The 22,635-nt window shown below is 41.6% G+C and overlaps 2 long non-coding RNA genes across 3 annotated transcripts; one reads left to right on the forward strand and one right to left on the reverse strand.

Moving 5' to 3' along the window:
* Positions 1-1,108: 1,108 nt before the first annotated feature.
* Positions 1,109-9,303, forward strand: 5430425K12Rik (RIKEN cDNA 5430425K12 gene). Its single transcript, NR_103550.1, has 5 exons — positions 1,109-1,360; positions 1,912-2,003; positions 6,281-6,355; positions 6,724-6,823; positions 8,570-9,303. It is a non-coding gene; the product is annotated as an RIKEN cDNA 5430425K12 gene (long non-coding RNA).
* Positions 9,304-18,369: 9,066 nt separating this feature from the next.
* On the reverse strand, positions 18,370-22,140 carry Gm4211. Of its 2 annotated transcripts, XR_382678.2 has the most exons (3): positions 21,354-22,140; positions 20,211-20,337; positions 18,370-19,908 (listed from the first exon to the last, which is right to left on the reverse strand). It is a non-coding gene; the product is annotated as a predicted gene 4211 (long non-coding RNA). The 2 variants fall into 2 exon arrangements; XR_382677.1 differs by lacking the exon at positions 18,370-19,908 and having other exon boundaries at positions 20,191-20,337.
* Positions 22,141-22,635: the final 495 nt, after the last annotated feature.

Below are 22,635 nucleotides of genomic sequence, written 5' to 3' on the forward strand. Positions count from 1 at the left end.
TCCTTTCCATGTGTCAGATGAGGACTCCTTTCCCATTAGCTTGCCATCCACAGGCAGTGCAGTCCAGCCCAGACAGCTGCCTTTGGCTTTGAAAACTGCCTGGCTCACTTCCCCACCAGTCTGTGAAGGAGTCCAACATGCCACTTGATGTCACATGTGTTGCAGGTGTTGTGGATGAAATTGCTACAGGAGCTGGATGTAAATGATGTCATTGGGCAAGACGGGACTTGGCATGCCCACGTTTGTCCAAATGCTGTTCATATCTCCCAGCGAAAAGATGTTGTAAATAAAGAGAACAAGCACAAACTGATCTTAAAGACTGAGCATAAACAAGAGCTGTCCTGGGCACTATGGAAAAGCTTGCAGTTCTCATAGTAAGACTACCCTTGTGTTAGAAACCTGTTGTGCAGACTGAGGAAGTGAAGGCTCAGACAGGTTCAGAGACTTATGCAAGGTCCCACAACTCCACAGATCCCTTTATTCTCTCTCTCTCTCTCTCTCTCTCTCTCTCTCTCTCTCTCACACACACACACACACACACACACTCATAACACACTCACACCTGTATACTGACTCACACACACACTCACACACATTTACACTCATTCATAAATACACACACACACACACACACACACACACTCATAACACACTCACACCTGTATACTGACTCACACACACACTCCCACACATTTACACTCATACATAAATACACACACACACACACACACACACACACACACACACTACTGAGGACAGCAGCCAAGGCCCTGCATATACTAAGCATAGGACTATATAAACAGTTACAGATTACTGTTTATCTTGAATCTGAACACAAATCAACGTGTTCTTTAAACTTTGGACTGGTTTACAGCAGGAACCATGAGATATTAGCATTGTACTAAGATTTCTGATTCCAGGCTGATTATCAGTTTTCTAGGAGTCAAACAAACATAGGGCATTTAGCCTGGGCCTATGAAGTCATGTTCATAAACATGCTATCAATCTAAATACATTGGCTTGAAAGGAAGCAGCAAAGCAATACTAACATAAAGGTCATCAGATAAAAATGTGGTTAAATATATGTGCATTCCCAGAACTACACTAGGGAGAAGATGGGGGAAAGTATGCCTGTTTTTGTGACTTGTTGGTAACTGCCGAGTTCTTTTCCTTGGGACTAAAAACAATTTACAGCATTGCCAACAGCATTCAGTACATTCAGAACAGGATCATTTCACCCAGAGCTGACCGAAGGCCTTGCTCGGGACAGCATCGAGGACGGCTGTCCAGCAGACAGGGGAGTATGCCAGGTTCAGCAAGTGAAAAGCCAAGCAGGGCCATTTTAAGCAACACAGCTTATGTAAGTGAGAGCTAACTGTCTCACTGGAAGTGGGTCAGACAGGAGCTGGGAGAACTGGGGTCCTTATGACCCCAGTGAAACCTACAGATAGCTTTCCTTTGCATCTCTTAGAATGTGACTAGTTATGAAACAATGTCAGAGTTCAGTTCAGGCCTCTGTATTTCCCACCCTCTTCTTGTTTCCAAATGGTTTTCTTTCTCCCTTTCTTCATTGGAATATGCTAAGCTAAGCGAGGCACACATCATTTGATAGAGTTTGATAATGTGACTGCTGGGAACAGGGAAAAAAGGTAGGGGATAAAGAAAGATCCTTTTTGCGGCTCACAGCTGTGATTCAGTTCTGACTCAAGAGGAAGTGTGCCACCTACTGACTCCCAGAAACCACTTCCGGTGGCTGTTTGGTTTATTCTGGAGGCATCAGGCCAGGCCAGGGACTGCCCTGCCCTGACCCTTGCCTGGCTCTCCAGAGCCAAGGCGTTCACAGCTTGAGTTGGTTTGGCCTAAGACTCTTGAGAACATTACAGATTAAATTTCAAGTGTTTCGTTTCCTAGCAAAGAGTCTTTAGCAACATAAAAACGAGCATGTGTTATTTGCAAACCATCTGAACCATTACTCAACCTGAATGTTCCTAAGTTTTTGCAAGGTATGTATTCTGGATGACCGCTCTCCAGCGATCTGAATGTAATTAGTTTTTCCTGTGGGCAGCTCGGGCAGTCTGTAGGGTGGCACTAGCTGCATGAGTCTTCATGGGAGCCCTTTAATCGGTGAAGCAACACTGGACTTGTTCTCATGGGTCCCTGTGTCTGAGCAAGTGCTCAGCCTATGTATGCAGATGGGTTGGGGGAAGTGGTGTGTGGCAGCCACACAGTGTTGCCCTCATACCAGAACTGTACTCTGCCCTCTAGAAATGGGGCCCTGGCTGACCACTGGAGCTCACTTTGGAGTCAACTTTTCTTGAAGGAGCCCCCAAGTACCTTCTTTAATGTAGGGACATATAGAAGAAGGAAAGCGGGTGGGGGGGGGGGCGATGGAGGTAGCCTCAACATTACTTTTTGCTGTATTGGCAGGTGAAAAGAGGAGTAGTAAGTGGTTTGGTTCCATAATGTCATCTTCAAACAGACTAAAGGTTTTTGATTGTTTTTAATCCTAGGTGGTTTAAGATTCCACAGTGCCAGCATACATATGCTCTCTCAATGATTCAAGTTCCAGAAGTGGTTCTGCATGTAGATCAATACTAGAGATCTCAAGGATCACTTCTGAGGGTTAAAAAGGCTTCTTTCCTCAGATTGCATAGGAATCCCTAATGGCAGAGAACAGATAGTGCCTCCCCTGCTCCGCTGATGTGTGAAAGAACGCCTGCAAACCCCTGGAGTGGGCAGCGAACAATCTGTCCGTGTCAGCCAGCTGTCCTGAGGAGTCCTGAGCTACACAGCGGCCAGAGTGGTGCTCGCACCTGTCCTGGAAGGGGGAGCTTTCCTTGTGCCCCCTTTTAGTGTCATTACCATGTCTTCTCCCATGATTTCAGTTCTACCTGATAAGGCCAGACAGTTCCTCAGCGTATGATCGGTAACCTATGGTTAACGATGGAATTCTCTGACTGCACTCTCTTAGCCTGTGTAAATGCATGCATTTCTTTGGGAAAATGATAAAATATATGAAAAAATAACCACAGGCTGAAATGTCCTGTCAAAAAGATATCTAAAGTACATGCAAAGTGTTTGCCAATTAAGTACATGTGAGTAACATTTTTCCAAATTATAATACTCAACATCTTAAAAGGTATATGTAATCCAAACCAGATCATTTTTTCTTTTGCTCTAAGGCTACTCTCCATCTGACATAAAGAGGAGATGGAGATCTACCCCTATGTCTCTCAGGCCAGTTGAACCTCTGATACAGTTTCTGCTTCTTCTTCTTACCTATCATGCCATTTGACTCAAGAAAGCACACAGACTGCATTCTAACTCGGCCTTTCAAAGTCCAGATAATCTAAACATTGTTCATTAAGTACTTTCCTGACAACAGTAGCAAAAAGATAAATTGATTTATAATAATTCCAGAAGCCTGAAGACAATACTTAAACCTTCATCTTGTGTGCAATTTTGTTAGTTCCTATTGTTTTTATTAATCACCCTGTAATCTACTATGTAACCTCTGACCTATAGTAAATGCTTAATAGCTATCTTATTAATAAATTTCAGCATTTACTCTCCAAATAACAAAAAGTATTATTCTGTTTTCTAAGTTTTAAAAAACATTTTATATGAAGTACTTGCACACATATATATATAGATCATCAGGAAAGAATGCAATTTTCTGTCATTAATTCTTTTTGACAAGGTCTCCTGGAGTCCATGCTGGCCTTAATCTCACTACATAGCTGAAGCTCACTGCTTAGCTTGCATATGTGTGCCAGCACATCTGGTTAATACGATACCCAGGATGGGATCCAGGGTGGAAGCAGGATTTTATCCCTGCTAGTAAGCACTCTACCTACTGAGCTACATCACCAGCCTCCACATGCTTTATGATGTTACTTTTGGTTCAATGTCACAAAAAATTATATTGAACTCTTGACCAATCTATTTTTTCCATTGGAATATTGGCCCAAATAAGAAATAACATCAAGGAAAAATTATCCTTTGGCAGGAAAAATGTCCTTTCTAAATTCTTGTGTGTTTTGTTTTGATTTTTCCTTAGTGACTGGAGGCCAGTTTCAATCCATTCCGGCACAGATTCCAAATTTTCAATCTGGTTTTCCTGAATACAGACTGAGTGCCAAGAATGAGACAATGAGACAGAATCACCACCAATACATTCACATACAGATACACAGGCACACACACAGAGATACGTAGACACAAACATATAGATTCACACAGGCACACAAAGATACACAAAAGACACACAGAAATAAACACAGAGACACACAGATATACACACCAATACACACAAAGGCACACACAAAAATGTAGATATATATATACAGATACACACAGAGATACACACAAATACACAGAGATACACACAGGGACACACAGAAATATAGAGGCACATACAGATATACATACAGGACACACACACACAGATACATACAGATGCATACAGAAACACACACACACACAAACACACAGAAATACACACCCACAGAGAAATGCAGAGACTCATACAGATACACACAGAAATAAACACAGGGACACACAGAGGTATACAAATACATACACAAAGAAATATACAGACACACACAGAAACACACCGAGATACACACAGAGATAGACACAGAGACACATACAGACAGATACATACAGATTCACACAAACACACACAGAAATACAGACACACACAGATATACACAGAATTAGATACAGATATACACAGATATACACAGAATTAGATACAGATACACACAGACTCACACAGAGATGCACAACTATACATAGACACATACAAAGATACTCATAAACACACAAACCATACACAGACATATACAGATATACACACAGGTACACACACACACACACACACACACACACACACACACACACACATGACCCAAGGAGGATTGTTGTGAGTCGTAGGCCAGTATGTAGTGATTAGACTGGCTGGTGAGACCCTGAATTTAAAAAAAAAAATGAAAATGATGCTAATTGTCTTCAGTGAATAGTTTCAGGACAGCGGTTTTTTATGGATTGGGATACACTGGTCATCACTTCAGAGAGAAAAATGCATGAATATTATCTAGTAATGTAAAGAAAAGTTCCATTTGTTCTGAGTCACAACACTCCTCCTTGGGTCATTTTCCTGAATAGCTGTAGGCATTAGCTACTAAGTCCCACTCTCTATGGTTTTTCCATTTGACATTTTCAGTGTTTGGAGTAAGCAATGACTATACTATATACAATGATTATATATTAAACAAACAGTGATTTTGTATTAACCTAAGAATAAAAAAGAGAGCAAATATTTTTGGCAACCAGAAGAGAATCACATGTTTAGTGTAGTGGATAGCAATCCTCTTAAGGATGCAGTGGACAGCAGTGCCCTGGAGGATGCAGTGCATAGCAGTGCCCTGAAGGATATAGTATGTAGCAGTGCCTTGCAGGATGCAGTGGACAGCAGTGCCCTGGAGGATGTAGTGCTAGCAGTGCCTTGGAAGAAAGGGTGGAGAGCCAAAAGAACAGATGTGCACAGCAAGTAACATGAGTACCAAGGAAGGGTGAAGCCCAGCTCTGTGGTGAGGCTTCAAGAAGTTTGTCTAGAGATATCAAAACATGCTGAATGTTTGTGACTCTCCTTCCTAAAGGTTAACTCACTCTGTCTTCCATAATTCCACAGATCCCAAAACAGTGACAGCCAAGTCCCCCCATTAAGAGTAATATGTACCTTGTATGGTTTCTTCCACCCTGCTTGGAGGAGGGGCACTTTCAAGGGTACATTCAGTCAGACACTAACTGACAATTAAGGTCATTTGTGTTCTCGGTAAAGAAGGGAGAATGTCTGGCTGTGATCTAATCACTAATCAAATGTCTATTATTTGGGTCCTAGTAACTCTTTTGATATTAGTGATAATAGTTGACATTTGGTAAATTAGTTGCAAAACTCTATGTGTGTGTGTGTCCTTACAGATGTGCATGTTGTATATACATGTGAAGGTCAGAGGTCAACCTCAGACATTGCTCCTTTAGAAACCCCTTATTTTCTCAAGCAGGATCTCTGGCTAGGACCTGGGGCTCCATGGTCAGGCTAGGCAAGCTCAGGGAGTCCTCTGTCTCTGCCTCCAAGCTCTGGGTAAAAGTGCAGCTTTTCATGTGGATGCTGTAGCTTGAACTTGGGTCCTCATGCTTGTACCAAACATACTTTACTTATAGTTCTCTCCAGCAATTTTTGGTTTTGTTTTGTTTGTTTGTCTTCTTGAGACAGGGATTTGCTACAAATCTGATCTTAAACTCACGGAAATCCTCTGATATCAGCATCCCAAGTCCTTGGATTAAATGGGTAAGCTGACAAGCTTGGCTACAGTAGGCCATTTATTGGCACATGTAAGAGGGAACCCAGAGCAACGGCAAATCAGTGACTCTACATTGTCTCAAGGTTCCAAGGACTCTACTGCCTTGAAACTCAGTATTAGACACTTCCTCAGGCTAATCCTTTCTGTAGTGTGGCCTCCAGCAGAACACTCTTTACTTTTCAGCAAGGACAGAAGGAATCCCTCTACAAACTGTGAAAATGTGGAAAATGTTCTCCTTTTCGTTAGCTTAACTTTGGTCAGATGCTCTTGTCCACAAGGGTAGCTATCAGTGGGCAGGACACAATCACGTGCAAAGCTTTGAGGATTAGCATCACCATCATTTTGGATGAATTAGAGTTTATTCCAGGAGCTTGACCCTTCCTGGAACCACACTGCCAGCTACCCAGGGAAGAGGAGCAGGCTAGAATTGGAGAAAGCCAACTGCATTGCACTCTGTGAGTATACAGATTCAGCAACTGAGATATTTATTCAGTGAGGTGGGAGAGTGAATGGTTTGGCCAGATCTCAAGTAACCCTAGCTACCCTACCATATACAGGTTCACTTATCTATCTTCTGTGTGTTTATGGGGAGCTGATAAGACTCCCCAAATGGTAAGGAGGAACCACAACACTGGCTGGTAGGGGCTTTTATTTTATTCCTTTCAACTCTTCCCACTGTAGGAGCAGATTTTAAAATGGAGCTCACAAAGTAGGGTTTTTCTTTAAGAGTCATTGCCCAGAAACTTGTTAGAAATGCAGAATAATGTCAGGCATGTCACCTTAGACCTGTAAGCCTAACATTTGCATAGCTGAGACATGGGGACTGTAGATAAGTCCAAGGCCAATTTTTCCTATGTTCTGGGATAGCCTGGGCTACTGTGGGAGAGGCTGTCTGACAAAACAAAGAAAAACACAGACCCTTGCTTCCACCCTGGCACTCTTAAATACCAGGATGCCTTTGGAAGTGGAGTTAGCAGCAGACAAGACCAAATCAATGTTTAGCAACCACCAGTCCAGCACATCGATGATAAATAGATGTTACTTGTTGGCATTGTTACAGAAATAAACATATTGACTTCCATCTCCAGGAGTCCATATCCAGAAAAATGGCAGAAAGGGAGACAAAAGTTTTATTTGTTCCTTTTAAATACAGAACCACACCAAAGGATACATGCTTTAATATGATACCAACTAACATACTTTGAAATGTGTAAGGATTTTAATATATTTAAGAAGTGGAACTGGAAATTGTTATAGAAGGTAAAATGGCACAGAAAGCATTGAAAGTGTCTACTGCAATGCCCTGCAGAAAGTTACCTTCAGACATATCTTTAACAAATTAGAAATCTACTATCATGTGGAAATAAAAATCCATCAGAAAAGGCTAGAATGCGAATACTTTATTTCTGAATCTGTGCTTCCAATGGTCCTTCATATTCTCCTTCTCCCCCCTCTCCCTTCTTCTCCACCCCTCCCTTCCCCCTTTTCTACATCCCCTTTCTCTTATTTCTCCTTCTACATATCTTGTTTTCTTCAATATCACCCTCTTTTTTCGTTAAACTAAAAATGAAGGGAAGAAAGAAAGAAATGAGAAAGAAAGAAAGAAAGAAAGAAAGAAAGAAAGAAAGAAAGAAAGAAAGAAAGGAAGGAAGGAAGGAAGGAAGGAAGGGAGAGAGAGAGAGAGAGAGAGAGAGAGAGAGAGAGAGAGAGAGAGAGAGAGAGAGAGAGAGAGAGAAAGACAGAAAGACAGAAAGGGATAAAGAGAATGAAAGATAGAAGGAGAGAGAGAGAGAGAGAGAGAGAGAGAGAGGCAGGCAGGAAGGGAAAAAAGAAAAAACTTGGAACCAGTGGCAGGTTCTATACCATGGGAAATAAGAAACCAGCACAGTTGTAGATCTCAGAGAGGAATGTGATACACACTGGTTAAGAAACACTGGACTAAATAAAGCTATGGTCTGAAACCACAGGCTAAAGAATCTTTACTAACATATTGAAAAAAAATGTGTACATGTTACCAAAATCTCTGAATCTATTTGTCTTTTTGTTTTCTCTTGCTCGGCATCGCTGAAGCACTGAATACCCATTAGTCAGAGGGAAACATCTGTAAGATGTAGCAAGTGGTGTCACCGTCCCTGTGTGGATCACAAGGCTCTTGGCAATCGCTTTGTACCAGACCAATGAGTACTGTTTCTTCTTTCCAGATGGGTAGGCAGAAGCACACTGGAGATAAAGGCCTGGTTCAGTACCACACATTTCAGTCACCAAATGAGAAACAATGGCTGCCAGTCTTCACACCCTTCAACAATAAAGAGCTTTCAAGCTCTTGCTGTCAACAAGAGTTCTGGAATGATTACACTGGCTGAAAGACACAACGTATCCACCCTTCCCACCCATGGATTCTTCATCTAAACTCAAGCAAACCAAGACGGACAGCATTAAGAAATGAACCTGTCCCTGTATGTGCAAACAATTACCCTATCATGCTCCAAACAATGTGCTATAATAACTGTAGCATACTACCAGCGGTTAAAACTAACCTAGAGCAGACGAGAGAGCATGTGCACACTACATGCAATACTATTGTGCTTATACAAGGGTCCTGAGCTTCTGAGGATTTGAGCATCATAAATAGATATCTGCTGATAAATATCATGCTTGTACTCACAGAACCGGAGAGGTCTCAGGAGGATTAGGAGTTCAAGGCTGGCCTAGGCTACATGAGTCCTTGTCTCATAAAACAAAACAACTCAAAATCAATCCGAAACTAAGGGGATCACCTATCTGGCTCTAAGCATAAGAGATAAAAATAAAACAATGTTTCAGAAAAGAAGTGTCTAGAAGAAAAAAATTAAATATAGCTATTTTAAAATATTTTTAAAGGGATTTCTTTTTTTGCACAGCAAAATAAAAGCCAAATTATTTTTCCTTAAGTAGTAATTCTTATCTCTCTATTGTCATTCGTTCAATACACAGTTATTGATTGTCTTCAATGTACCAAACATCTCTATGCTAGAAATAGAAAATAATAATTAAAGCTAAAAATACTTAGAGTAATAGCTAGCTTAACAGGTATTGATCATTATTGGTGAGCGGAGTAAAATATCAAGAAGGGGTCTGAATTAGCTTTGTTTTGGGGGCCACATCCATTGGCTATGACACAAATAATGTGCCTTGCAGTTCTGCTTTGGGGCTCTTTGGCCACGCCTTCTGTCTGGTAATGCTTCCACAAATGAGAATGACCTGGTGCTCACTCTCCCTGAAAAAGCTGCTGGAGGTGACAGCACTGGGACTCTTTTCATTGCTTACTGACATACTAAAAAGACGCGTGAAGTAGAAGATGGTATCTTAACATTGTCTTAATGATAACCGAAGCTGTGAATTCTTCCTCTCTGCTCTGTTTGGGGTGGCGTGAGACACAGACATATTGAGATTATGTTGGCTCCATCCCATAGATGAGTGTTGTTAAGAGGCAATGCTTTAAAAAGGACTCCAGTGTTTTCAATGTCAGGCCATACTAATGACGTGTTCAGATGTGAGGAAATCTTCTGAGGCAGAAAGTAGGAGGGAAGTGTCAAGGCAGAGTGGAGTGATGCAATATTTCTTAGTGTTGGTGTGGTTTTGCAATTTGTTTTTCAGTCTGCTTGGAAGGTCCAAGAAGGAAGGTTCTCATGTGTCAACAAGCACACGAAGTGAAGCTTAAAATCCTCAGAAGGGAGCTGCGGAGTTTAAATGTGCATTCACACTCATATTCATTTCCCCTGATGAGAACTTGGCTGGAGTTCACACTCAGTCTTGAGAAACGCAAATTCTTCTCTGACAGGTTCACTAAGCTAGCTTCATCCAAACAATGAACCAGAAAGGATGTCCAATCTAATAAGAAAACGTTCTGCTTTCTCCCAAGTCAAACTGGGAACAGTTGGAGGGAAGTTCAGATGTCCTCCCTGGTCAGTGTTCATCATTTATGTGCTCAGTGCAGAGGGGCGTGGGCAGTGTGAAAGTGAGAAGCTGCAGTAGGCCTCCAGAAGTAAAGTACAAACTGTTCAGATTGTAAAAGCGAGGTCACTCACCTTTTGTAGTCCCAGGCATAACTTAAACTTCTGCTCTGCTGCTGTGAAATGCTCACAAAAACAAAACAAAACAAAACAACCACAACAACAAGAAGCCAGACTCCTATACCTTTACTGTCTCCCAGGCACCTGTGATCGCCTCCCAGGGTGCTTATCAGTTATTCCACTCCTTGTGTACAGACATCTGTCTGCTTCTACCTCTAGTCAGCATCCTAGGTATAGTGTTGACATTTCTTTATTCTAAGCAAGTTAAAAGAAGACAGAGTTCTTAAATGGCATTAAGAATTGGAGCAAGAGAGTCAGCAACTCAGAGAGTGAGGGGCTTGCCTCCATGCCTGACAAGATCCTACAGGGTGCAAGGTGAGAACCATTGCCTGCAAATTGTCCTCTGTCCTCTGCATGCCAAACATACAGATGTAAAATAAGTTGTTTTCTAAGATTTTATTTTAAATATATATATATACATGTGCTTGGGTGCATGTAAGTGTATCTCTGGGAATGTTTATGTGTGTCTCGTGTGTGTGTCTCATGTGTGTGTGGTGTGTGTGTGTGCTCTTCCTTGATCTAGCTTCACCTTATACACAGAGAAACAGTCTTAATTAAGTCTAGAGCTTGCAGACTTGGCTGCTCTAAGTAACCAGCTTGCTCTGGGGATCCCAAGCACTGAGATTACAAGCCATAGGCCTCTACTCCTACACAATATTTCCATAGATCCAGAGGATCCAACTCCAGTCCTCAAGATTGTGCAACAAGCACATTGCTTGAGACAACTCCTATGCTAGGTTATCTCAGGTTATCCTAGACCCCATTTTGTAGCTGAGGGCGACTTTGAACTTCTGACCCTCTAATCCTTGCCTTCCAACTGTTAGGATTACAGGCCAAAACCACTACACTCAGTTTTGTGAAGTACTAGGAATGGATCCCGGGTCTCTGTGCACGCTAGACAAGAACTCTTGTTACACAAATAAATATGCCAGCTAAATGTTAAGTGACAAAAAGAAATTATATGTAAATTAAATGCAAACTTACAATTTTATTGTCAGTTCTAGAATCAAGCTTTTGAGATAATCTACGTACCTTGGGGTCTTTCACTATGCATTTTGTCGATGTCCTTATATTTACTATACTACATCACATTAATAGGAACCATAAACATGCTTATTTACTTTAAGTCACAGTCCATTCTGTACAGATTAAGAAACATTCACATCATTTTAAAGTCCGTGCACTTGACAAGTCTGTGCAGGGCAAGAACATGATGACACCAGAACTGTCATAATGGCACAATGAATCACATGTCAGTAGCAACTTCCATGAGGATTTAAGCTTGTTAGAGTAGCAGGTTCGGTACTCAACATAAAACATGGCCTCTTCAAGTTCCCTTTAGTTTCCAAGGCCATTATTTTTTAATGAATATTGCATGTATTTCTTATATTACATTTCTTTCTTCTACATTGTAGTAGTCTAAATGTATGATACATTTTGTAAAGTATATAACTCATTACCAAGTAATAATTATGCAAAGGAAGGAATCTGGTGGGATGAGTGACATGCCAGCACACTGCATTGTAAGAGGTTGGTCTTTCGTGGATCCTCAGATCCAGAAGTAGAAGGCAAAGGTCCAGGGAGCCAGAAACCGCCTGGCAGCATCCATATCCTGGCTCTCGCTCCAGATAGGTTGCAGGTTTTGGCTTTCACTCTGAACCAAAAGTTCAAGTGTGAAAACCAGGACTAGAGCCTCTCTTTTGCAGGAGCCAGGATGCCCCCCAGTTCAGCCAGAAGTTAGTTTGAGGGTGGAGTGGCCCAGCATTCCAGGAGTGGCACTTGTCAGCAGGAAATCTGCCAGGGCAGTGTCCCAACCACAGAACTGGGCTTGCCACACAGCTTTCACTTCATTAATATACTGGATGTCTAGGCAGCTGGGCAGAGGCAGAATTAAGCTGTAATTTTCATGCTACCAAGTCTTTTAGGTCAGTGTTGGGAAGGACGTGCTAGGTAAGAGTCGGGTTGAAGCTTGACGAGGTTAGCCCTTTCTCCGAGTACCTGAATACATCTTCTATCCCTTCTTTCCCCTCTCTCATCCTTCTTTGCTTTCTTTTTTCTTTTTCTTAAAACTTGGAAAGAGCTCACATTTCTCCCTTTGTTTGTTTGTTTTTCTTCAGAATCAAATACTGCAGCATACTTTCTGAAAGCCCTGCATCAGATGGAAGCAAATACCAAACTACCTTCCACCAGAGTTTGTCCCCTCATATTGCTGGCATTTGGTATTGTTTACTAGCACGATGTTTTTTGAAATTCCGGGATGGTATTTTGTTCAGTTAAGTTCTTGCACTATGTCCCAACAGAACAGGCTAAAATCATAATGAAGTCACTCACACTGAAGTCCTGAGTCACCAATTTATTAGACCTTCTGACATTTAAAAAGAAAAGAGAAATTTTCTAACTCAGTCATTTTCAGTAGCTTTCATAATTATGTTAATTCTTTTAAAAATTAATTTAATTCTCACACAATAAGAGATTTGAAGTAACTTTATATTTAGCAATTAGAGAAGGTAACTTAAATGACCACTCCCCCATCCCTTTCTTTCTTCCTTTCTTTCTTTCTTTCTTTCTTTCTTTCTTTCTTTCTTTCTTTCTTTCTTTCTTTCTTTCTTTCTTTCTTTCTTTCTTTCTCCTTGGTTTGAGACAGGGTCTTGCCTGGGTGCTGGGCTATGTGTAGCAGGTGCCACCCTGTCCAGCCTGCTCTCTGTTCTTTGTCTTTTGTTTTTCTTAGCCCTCTTCTGTTTATAAAATTAACCTGTTCTGCTGAACTCAGCTTGGCACTTACTCTATGGAATTAAGTGTTATGCAATCATAAGATGGACAATAAAATCAATTAAGATCATTAAAACTGTTGTAATTAGTCCTTTGACTGATAAAAAGGGGAAAAAATAAAAATATCTCCACTCTCAGACTTAATATCGAAGACGTCAGTGGTCAGACTTGTGGTTTTCCTCACCTACGGAGCAGTTCTCTAGTACACACCAACTGAATGACCTCTCATTCCAATTAATTACGGGACAGTCTGCCTGAACTAGTTCAAATCCCTCAGGCTAAAGTCTTAAGTTTCGGTTGTAACCTATATTTCTGACCAGCAGGCTACAAATCAAGGTTCCTACACCCTGGGCTTTATGTTCAATAATTTGTTAGTATTGTTCACACATATCAGGGGGGAAAAGCACTTCAATTTACTGGTTTATTATAATGATTGTAGGCAAGTAGCTGAATAGACATACAGGACAGTGCAGGGACAAAGTGAGGTGGGGGAGGGGACAAGAGGGCACATATGGTTTCCACTTCCTCTTTAGGCATAACCACCCAGCACATCCTAGTTCCCTACCTCAGAAGGGCCTCAAACTTTACCTGATGGTTCACCCCCTTTACAATCTTATACGTACGTATCTATGTGTGTATGTGTGTACACTACATGGATACTTGGTACCCTCGGAGGCCAGAAAAGGGTGTTGGATCGCCTGCAACTAGAGTTGCAGATGGTTGTAAACTGCCATGTAGTGCTGAAGATAAAACCGTGCTCATCTGGAAGAACAGCCATCTTTTAACCCTGGAGCCATCTCACATCAGTTCCTGGAGGCTGTAGGGTGGAGCCCACAGTACTAACTCTCCAGTCCTATGATTCATATAATTTCTTATATCTAACCCCATCCTGAAGGTACCTGTAGGTCCTGCCCTATGCTACATCATTATTATAAATCCAGGTAGTGACAAAAAAAGCATGTTGGGGTGTGTGTGTGTGTGTGTGTGTGTGTGTATGTATGTGTGTGTGTGTATGTGTGTGTGTGTGTATGTGTGTGTTCGTGTGTGTGTGTGTATGTGTGTGTGTATGTTTGTGTGTGTGTGTGTGTGTGTGTGTGTGTGTGTGTGTGTGTGTATGTGTGTGTTGTTTGTTTGGGAAGGGAGCTTAGAACAGGTCTCATTCAGTCCAGACTGACTTCAAACTCCTCTTAGCTGAGGATGACCTGAAATGCCTGACGCTCTTGGGCCTCACAGGCTTGCATCTGTGCACCTGAATAATCCTAGGACGTTAAAAGGAGCTCGGGTGCTGAGAACAGTTTACAGCTCAAGCTTTGAATAGAAGAGGGCACTCCTAAGACTCAGGAAGTCGAAAGGGTTTTAGGAGCCTTCTAATTAGAGCTGAGGCAAAGAGCAAATGTGTTTCCTACCCAGACCATAGACCTGGAGAAGCAATGACTGTCAGCACTTTAACGACTTGTGTTTCTCTGAGCTTTTCTCAACTTTCCTAGAGGTATGCTATAAATTATGTGTGTGTCCCACCTCCTGCTTTGTACAAAAACGAAATATTTCTCAAAATGTAAGTGCAGATTGCAATTGGAGGAGGGCCCAGCTATGATTTGGCTTTTTCTTCAAGGCTTGCCCTGTGCTGGGGTTCTGTGGGTCTCATGAAGGAAAAGAGTCCTTGGGTGTGATCTGCAGAATCTAGAGCACTGAGAGCGGGTGTAGCCGCTGAGTGAGAGTGGCTGAGACCCTGCCCCAGTGACTCACAGGCTTTCGTGTTTCATCCCCTTTGCAAGGTCCCACACCAGGCAGCTGAAGATTAAACTTCAAAGGAAATTGGAAATGAATTTTCCTGTAGCTACAACTTTATAGTTTACATTTATATCACTATTAGCACAAAAGGTAATTAGCTCTTTTTGTGGGAAAAAAAAAAAAGATGGCCCAATTAGCTGTTCACACACACAAAGAATGCTTGTTCTCACATCGTAATTGCTTTTCTGCTAATGAAAGTGTAAATGCAACTCAGCAAAGTGTAGCATCCCATGCCGTGTAATCTCATTCCATTACAGATAACACACCCTGAATATCTGTGAAAACTAACTGCTGGCCTTGTGCATATAAGTAAAGTAGAAGTTAGTATACTGCGCCCCGCCAAAGAAGACAATAATAAAAACAGTTGGGACACCCTACACCTCATTCTGTAGGAATAAGAAACAGCACTAATCAGTGAAGTTTTTTTTTTCCCTACATTTCTTTTGTGTACCCACATCTGCCGGTAGGGTAATGGGACATACTACCTCAGAAAGACTCAGAGAGGAGAGACTCGAAAGCCATTGCTTACAAGATGCCAAAGACTAAGAGCTTGGAAGAGCCAGAGCATGAGGGTTTCTGTCACAGATGAGCTTTGGCAAAATGGTTATTTCTCCAGCACTAGGGAGGAGAGAAGATTTCTCTAGCCTAAAGGAGGGAAAGGCTCAAAGGGAGACCTAACTAGGCCTCCTTGCTACCTAGTCCCTGAGAGCAGGCTATGGAAACTTCACATGACATTAAGAAGTTTGGATATGGAGAACATGGAAACTTTGCCTGATGGGGCACAGGTCAAGGAAATGATATATGGATCAACTTGACAAAGCATCTAGGGTTGAGGGGAGGATCTGAGGAAGCCAAACATACCCTTCCAAGGGGTGAGTCTTTTTTCATAATATAGTTAATGATGTATATATTTATTATTTAGAGATGGGGCAGGCCTTTCTACCTTACCTAGGCTGGTTCCAACTCTTGATCCTCTTACCTCCACCTCAGTGGGAGTTGGAGTTTCAAGCAAGTGTCTCTGTACCTCATTAATCCTACAGTTTTCCAAAGTGGCGCTGGATGAGAGCAGCTAAGGAACCCAAAGGAGCCTGTGGGAGGGGAAGATCGAATGGCTAGGCCTAACAGACACACCTACAACTTACAGTTCGGGCATCATCACCAGGGCTGCAGGACCGAATGGACCAGCAGCAATCAAAAGCATAGCTGGGCAGGGGCCCTAGATGCCCACTCTGTCCCAGGAAGATTCGTGTGCAATCTCATTAACACTTTATCATTGTGCTGCCCCTCTTCCTCATTCTCTCTTTTCCTTACTAACTCATTTCCCAGAAGGTGGAAAGAGAAGAATATATCCCAAATTTATCCCAAAGAGAATGAGATCTGAATAAAATACAGTTCACTATTGACAGTGGATATTGAAATGTTGAACTGGGTTAAATAAAAATCAGTGACAGAGAAATCAAGCCATAAGTCTATGGGTCTTTTTGTAGGAAAATGTTCAGCCACCGTGATATGCACAGACATGTGAATGAGTGTGCTTGTCTGTGTGCTTTTCATAGTATGACAAGCCTGAGAGGCAGAAGGACCTGGGCTTGAATTGTGACTGATCTGCTTAACATGGCTGACTCTGGGCAAGTTCCAAGGTCTCTAGTTCTGCTTTTAACAATGAAGAACAAGCACCGTGCTGTGAAGGTTGATGTAATGATTAAATAAGATACAAAATTGACTCTAAGATGGGCACATTAAGCATTTAAGTAAATACTATTTATCATCATCAACACCAGCATGGTCATCATAATTATTATAATTACTAAATAATAAACTATTTTTACCATGATGCATGTGAATTTTGACTGTCGGTGTGAGCTTTTAGTTGGCAGAATATAATTACATGTTGTATGTACATATGACACATCCAGCTCCTATTACTGTGTTTAGAGGTTAAAGGGATGTTCATGAACAGGTTGTTAGTGTTAGTCTTTAGTGTGAATCTGTGTAGCGCAAGCTCTGACCAAATGCAACTTATATAGTACACATTCACTTCATCTTACAGGCGACAGTCCATTATACAGGGACGATAGGTAGGAACTTGAAGCAGAAATCATGGAGGTGCAGTACTTGGTAGTTGACTTGGCAAACTCCTTCTTAGCTAGCTTTCTTATACAGCACAGAACGACCTGTTTAGGTAATAGTGCCACTGCTAACTGGTTGGACCCTCCTATATCAGTCACCAATGAAGACAACCAGTTTCCTACAGATATATCCATAGGCTAATCTGTCTGATCTGGGGAATCCCTCAGTTGAGACTTTAGGCTATGTCAAGTTCACATTTAAAGCTAAGTAGGAAAATATGTGTGCACATATTGGGTTTTGGGAACACGTATTGTAGGACCCTTCAGTATTACATCATAGCCCAAGCTTATTGGGTTTTGGGAACAGGTATTGTAGGACCCTTCAGTATTACATCATAGCCCAAGCTGACTTCAAACTCCAGCAGACCTTCTGAGTTTCTCTTCTGAGTGCTGGGATTGCAAGCATGAGCCGCTGTTCATGCCTACACTTTTATCTATATACGTGAATGTAAATATGTATCTATATTTACATATACAAAACACTTTATAAATATAAATTATATGCATATAAATTATATGTGTCTAAGGCTTCCATCAAATTTACTATCATTTTTGTCTCAACTTCTAAAGTGCCAGGATTTACTTGTATGCACCACCATGCCAAGCTGAATACATCCCTGTCACAATAACCAAGTGTTTACTGTGGTAGTAATTCCTGCCAACAGCAAATTCTCTGGGGATAGCTTCTGGTCCGGGTGATTCACTAAACAAAATACCAAAAACACTTCTGGACTGAGCATCTCATACTTCTTATTCAAGTGTGGTTGGACAAGTTGTGTGGTATGGTGGTACTTGGGAGGAAGAGCCAGGCAGATCTCTATGAGTGTGAGGCCAGAATGGTCTACATAGTGAGCTTAGGCTAGCCAGGGATACATAGAGGAACTATATCTCAAAAACAAGCAAGCAAGCAAGCAAACAAACAAACAGGCTTGACAATCCTATTTCCATCCCTATACCATCAAATACAAAGCCTGAAGAACTGCCTGCCCTTGGGTAATGAAACATAATCATTATCCCTAGTGGTCTTTCTGGTTTTGGCGTAAAGACAAGGTTGGCCTCATTCCTCGGTGGCTCAATACAGCATGTAATCTTTTGATACAGTTAATTCAGCTAAACTGAAAGAATAATGGATACTGTGCTAGTCTAAAGAGGACCAAAGTCCATGCAAATAAAGTGACTACCAATAGCCAGCACGGGGTTTAGTCATACAGTGAATAGTTTATTGTTCAACTCCAGCCATTGCCATATTAATGCAACCTGTAGCTAACAGCCGAATGACAATGGCTCATCTAAATTTATTCAAGATTCCTTTTTATCTTTGTGTTTTCAGTCCTAGATTCTGACTGAGATCTTCCTATTCCATTAGAAGGTAAGTTCTCTCCAGGGAAACATTTAGCTAGAGGCAGGCCTGACTTGGCTACCTTAGAAAGGATGACTGTGCCTGGCTAGATGTCAATTTAGGCCTCCTCATTCACACAGATTTCTTCTTTTTAGCTAAGTGCTTTGCTCATAAGAAAATCTGTGTGCAGATCTATATGTAGCAGCTATTTCAGTAGGTAAACTATATTCATGCCGACATTAGGGACAAAATACTCTATAGCATATGCTGGTAGCCTATCCAAAATTTCACGAGTTCTTCAAGCTCATCTGAAAATATAGAAATTGTGAGGTATTCTGCAGTCAGATCATGTAAATTATGTGCACATGTAGAGTAAACAGGCAATGTTATAAATGATCGTCATCAACCCGAAGGACAACTTGGACATCTGAGACATGGGGAATATTTGTTTTTTATTACTCAACTCTCTTCAGCATCTATAAAATTGCCAAGGAGACTGGAAGAAGTGCTTTTCTGCAGCAATGAATGCCAGCAGTAGACTCTGGTCTGCTCTGGCTGTGGAAAATCTCAGAAGAGATCTAGGAAGGAATATTTTGGTTAGGGACAAGAGATTAGGTGATCACCATATTTGGTCATCGTTTGGCAAAGCTCTCTCTTGGCGATGGTTTCTTTCTCACTTAGGGCTCCAGGATCATAAGTGGGACATTAGGTCTCCAGGACCTTATTGGGTCAAGGCCTGTTTGATTCAAGAAGACACTCAGCAAGAACATTTCTGGGGCTTCTTCAAAATACAGAACAGGCAAAGACAGTCCCAATGTGTATTGGGATTCCTCTCTGGACTTCCTTAAAGCAGAAAGCAATCCTGAAAGGCAGGTGCCCAAGGCTGTTCTTTACATGTTTCATGGGCTACTCCTAGAAAGATTCTCCTTCTCCAAGGAAAACAAGGATCAGGGAAAAATTCAAATAATAATTTGAACTTTGGGCAGGGAGCCATGTTTATTCCTTTCTGGATACCATGACATGAACTGGCATTATTCTTTGTTGATTTGGTTAATGAGGGAGGGTGTAATTTACATCTCCTACTTTTTTCAACAAACTGCCTACATAAGCTGGTATACCAGGACTATCTTGGAACTATCAGTGATATAAATAATGACACAGAGGTTTATTAATATTTTAAATTTTCGGCCTTTTGCCTGGCTGTTTCCCAACTACTCTAATCCAATTAATCCTGGCACCACATCCAGCCATGGGGTCAAGTCTTCTTTTGCTTAGTTCTAGTCCATCTGCCCATCTTGTGTTCATTGGAGAATCTTCTGCCTCTTGGTTCTTCTCTTGGAGTCCTTACCTCTGCCCAGACTTCTGGCTTCCATCTCCTTCCCAGCTGTTGGCTGTCAGGTCTTTATTAAAGCCAATAAGATACAATTTCTAGTTTGCTTTAGACATGTGAGGAAGGGACAAAGATTTATAAAATATAAGACCAGGGACAGTACAGAATGAGTAGTTGAATAGATGCATCTTCACCCAGTATACTCCAACAGGCTGGCTAGCTCAAGTGCCAAAGGGATTAGACAAACACTAGACATGACATACTGCTTGCCTACTGCACATGTGTGGGTTAAATCTCCAATACAGCAAATAATAATAACAAGAGTAATTTTTTACAAAGAAGCTGGGACACAGTTAGTAAAAAGCATTTTACCAGTCCTATGAGCTGTGAAATCCATCAGGCCAGGCTTCTCAGAGAAAATAGGACCTAACTGTGCATTGAGATAGAGTTGGATTTGAACACACAGAGAGAGGGCCACCATCACACATTATGCTGTCACCTGAAGAAAAAAAAAAGCAGAGTAAAAATGAGCACTGTGAAGGTTCTATGACATGAAATTGAAAATTGTAGAGACTGTGGAATGAGTTTATGAGAGAGGGATGAAAGCATAGCAAATAACCTTCTACATCACACACACTGTGCTCCAGACTTAGCAGGACTGAAGCAGTAGCTTTTTTTTTTTTTTTTTTTTTTTTTTTTTTGAGAACATTAGAAAGATATCATGGTGGCCTACATTGTGCTATCTAGAACTGGAAAGGTAGGTATTGCTAAACTTTCATACTACACCCTGAGAGCTCAAACCCAAGTGTCGTCATTTGTGCTAAGTGCCACATGCTGAAGTGTTAAGAGAACAGATAAACACCAAACAGGCAAGTTCTTCCTGGAAGAACTGCAATGGGCCCAGGCAACCAAATCATAGTAATAAGGAAGTCCCTTTGTTTTGGTGGCACAAGAAAAGTGGCCTGAAGCAACCTGATTGAAGCTCTCTGTCTACTTTGTTCTATGACTTGTTCCTTCTTCCTGTCATACAAACCCAGCTACTCTATGCCCAGGCAAGCACACTTTCTGTTGTTTTCTAAAATCCCAAATAAAGCAGTCCCAAAGAGAACATTAAGGTGAATCGATTGCGGTTTTTCCTTTTAACATACTCAAAATCTTCCCCTCCCAGCACACACCTTCCCCCTCTTGGACAAACAACAGGTCCCTAGAGCACACAGCGAGAGTGCCTCTACCTACCTGCAGAATGAGGGAAGAGCAAAGGCTATGGAATGAAACCTCCATTATTGTTCATTTTGTTCATGGACTTCTAGTGTCCGGCCCTGTGTGACACTGTTTGCTGTTGAGACTACCCAGTCTGTGGTATTTGTTGTGGCCCTAGCTGACAGACACAAGTACATATCACAGTGTTCCAAGAGAATCCTCTCTCTGCTGGAAAAGTTGGTTGGAGATTGACCATTGACCTGCGCCTACAGTTAGGCTCATCAGTCTTACCATTGGGAAGAAAGAAGCTCTTACCTCAGTGCGAGGAGGAACTGCTACGCATTCAGGGAGTTGATCTCTAGCATAAAGGGCAAAGGCCATGTCCTCTCTTCTGAGATTGCACTGCTTCTCTGTCCCAAGATCTCTCTAAGGATGTAAGATGGGGGGCTCTTCTTGGTGGTTTTGCACGAGTCACCACTTCTCTGGCTAGCTGGTGGCTAGCAGCACTGTCTTGATGTAGAGTCCCTTTACTTAATTTTCTCTAATAATGAAAGAACACTTGCCTAGATACTTTAGAATGTATCCAAGGATCTGCCCAGAGTCACTGAACCACTGCATTTGTGATGTAGAGTCCCAGTCTTTGTTACCCCAGGTAAGATTAATACTTTGTAACATCTGACCAGCTGCTTAATCATATTTAATAATAATGACAAGATACTAATTTGTTGGCTGCTTTTCACATCAGTGTTTTTAGGCATCCCTTCATTGAATACTTTCCACAAATTGATCAGACAATGTGTCTGGCCTCCATTTTTCAGATGAGAAAACAGGACTAGCTAAGCCAAGAAACAGGTTCAAAGTCACACCTTAAAATAAACCTGGCCTCCAAATATCACCCTGAGAGCATCAAGGCAGCACAAATTTAAATTAAGTAAGAATAATGACCCAGAACAAGTCAGTTTTAAATACCAGCTGACAAATATAACTAGTTGTATTTTAAATATCTACACAACATTGTCAAACTTTCAAAGGCTAACCTAACCAGTAGATGTTCCTTGTCATCAGTAACTGAAATATATTGCTTTCCATTTCTTAGTTCATCCATTTCTCACAGTTTTGTTCCCTCCCACCCTCCCTCTCTTCCTTCCTTCCTTCCTTCATTCCTTCCTTCCTGCCTCCCTCCCTCCCTCCCTTTCTTCCTTCCTCCCTTCCTTCCTTTTCAATGTCAGTTTAGGGTCTTTAACTTCCTATAAAAAAATCTGGCTGTCATGCCTGCATATAAGCTTGGAGAGTCACTCTAACCTCAAAGCTCTTCCCTGCAAGAAAAGCATTCCTTTTTTTTCTTTTTATATTTTATTTATATATTATTATTATTTTAGGGTCTTTGAGACAGGGTCCCACCACAGTGGTTTAAATCCCCCCTCCTCCCACCACACTCATCTTTCATCTCCACGCCCTTATTATGGCTCCCTACCTCCCCCTCCCCCTCAGGGTTTCTCTGTGTAACCCTGGCTGACCAGGAACTAGCTCTGTAGACTAGGCTAGCCTCAAAGTCAGGAATACACATGCCCTGCCTTCCGAATCGTGGGGTTAAAGG

This window comes from Mus musculus, chromosome 13 (assembly GCF_000001635.26).
Source record: "Mus musculus strain C57BL/6J chromosome 13, GRCm38.p6 C57BL/6J".
NCBI lineage: Eukaryota > Metazoa > Chordata > Mammalia > Rodentia > Muridae > Mus > Mus musculus.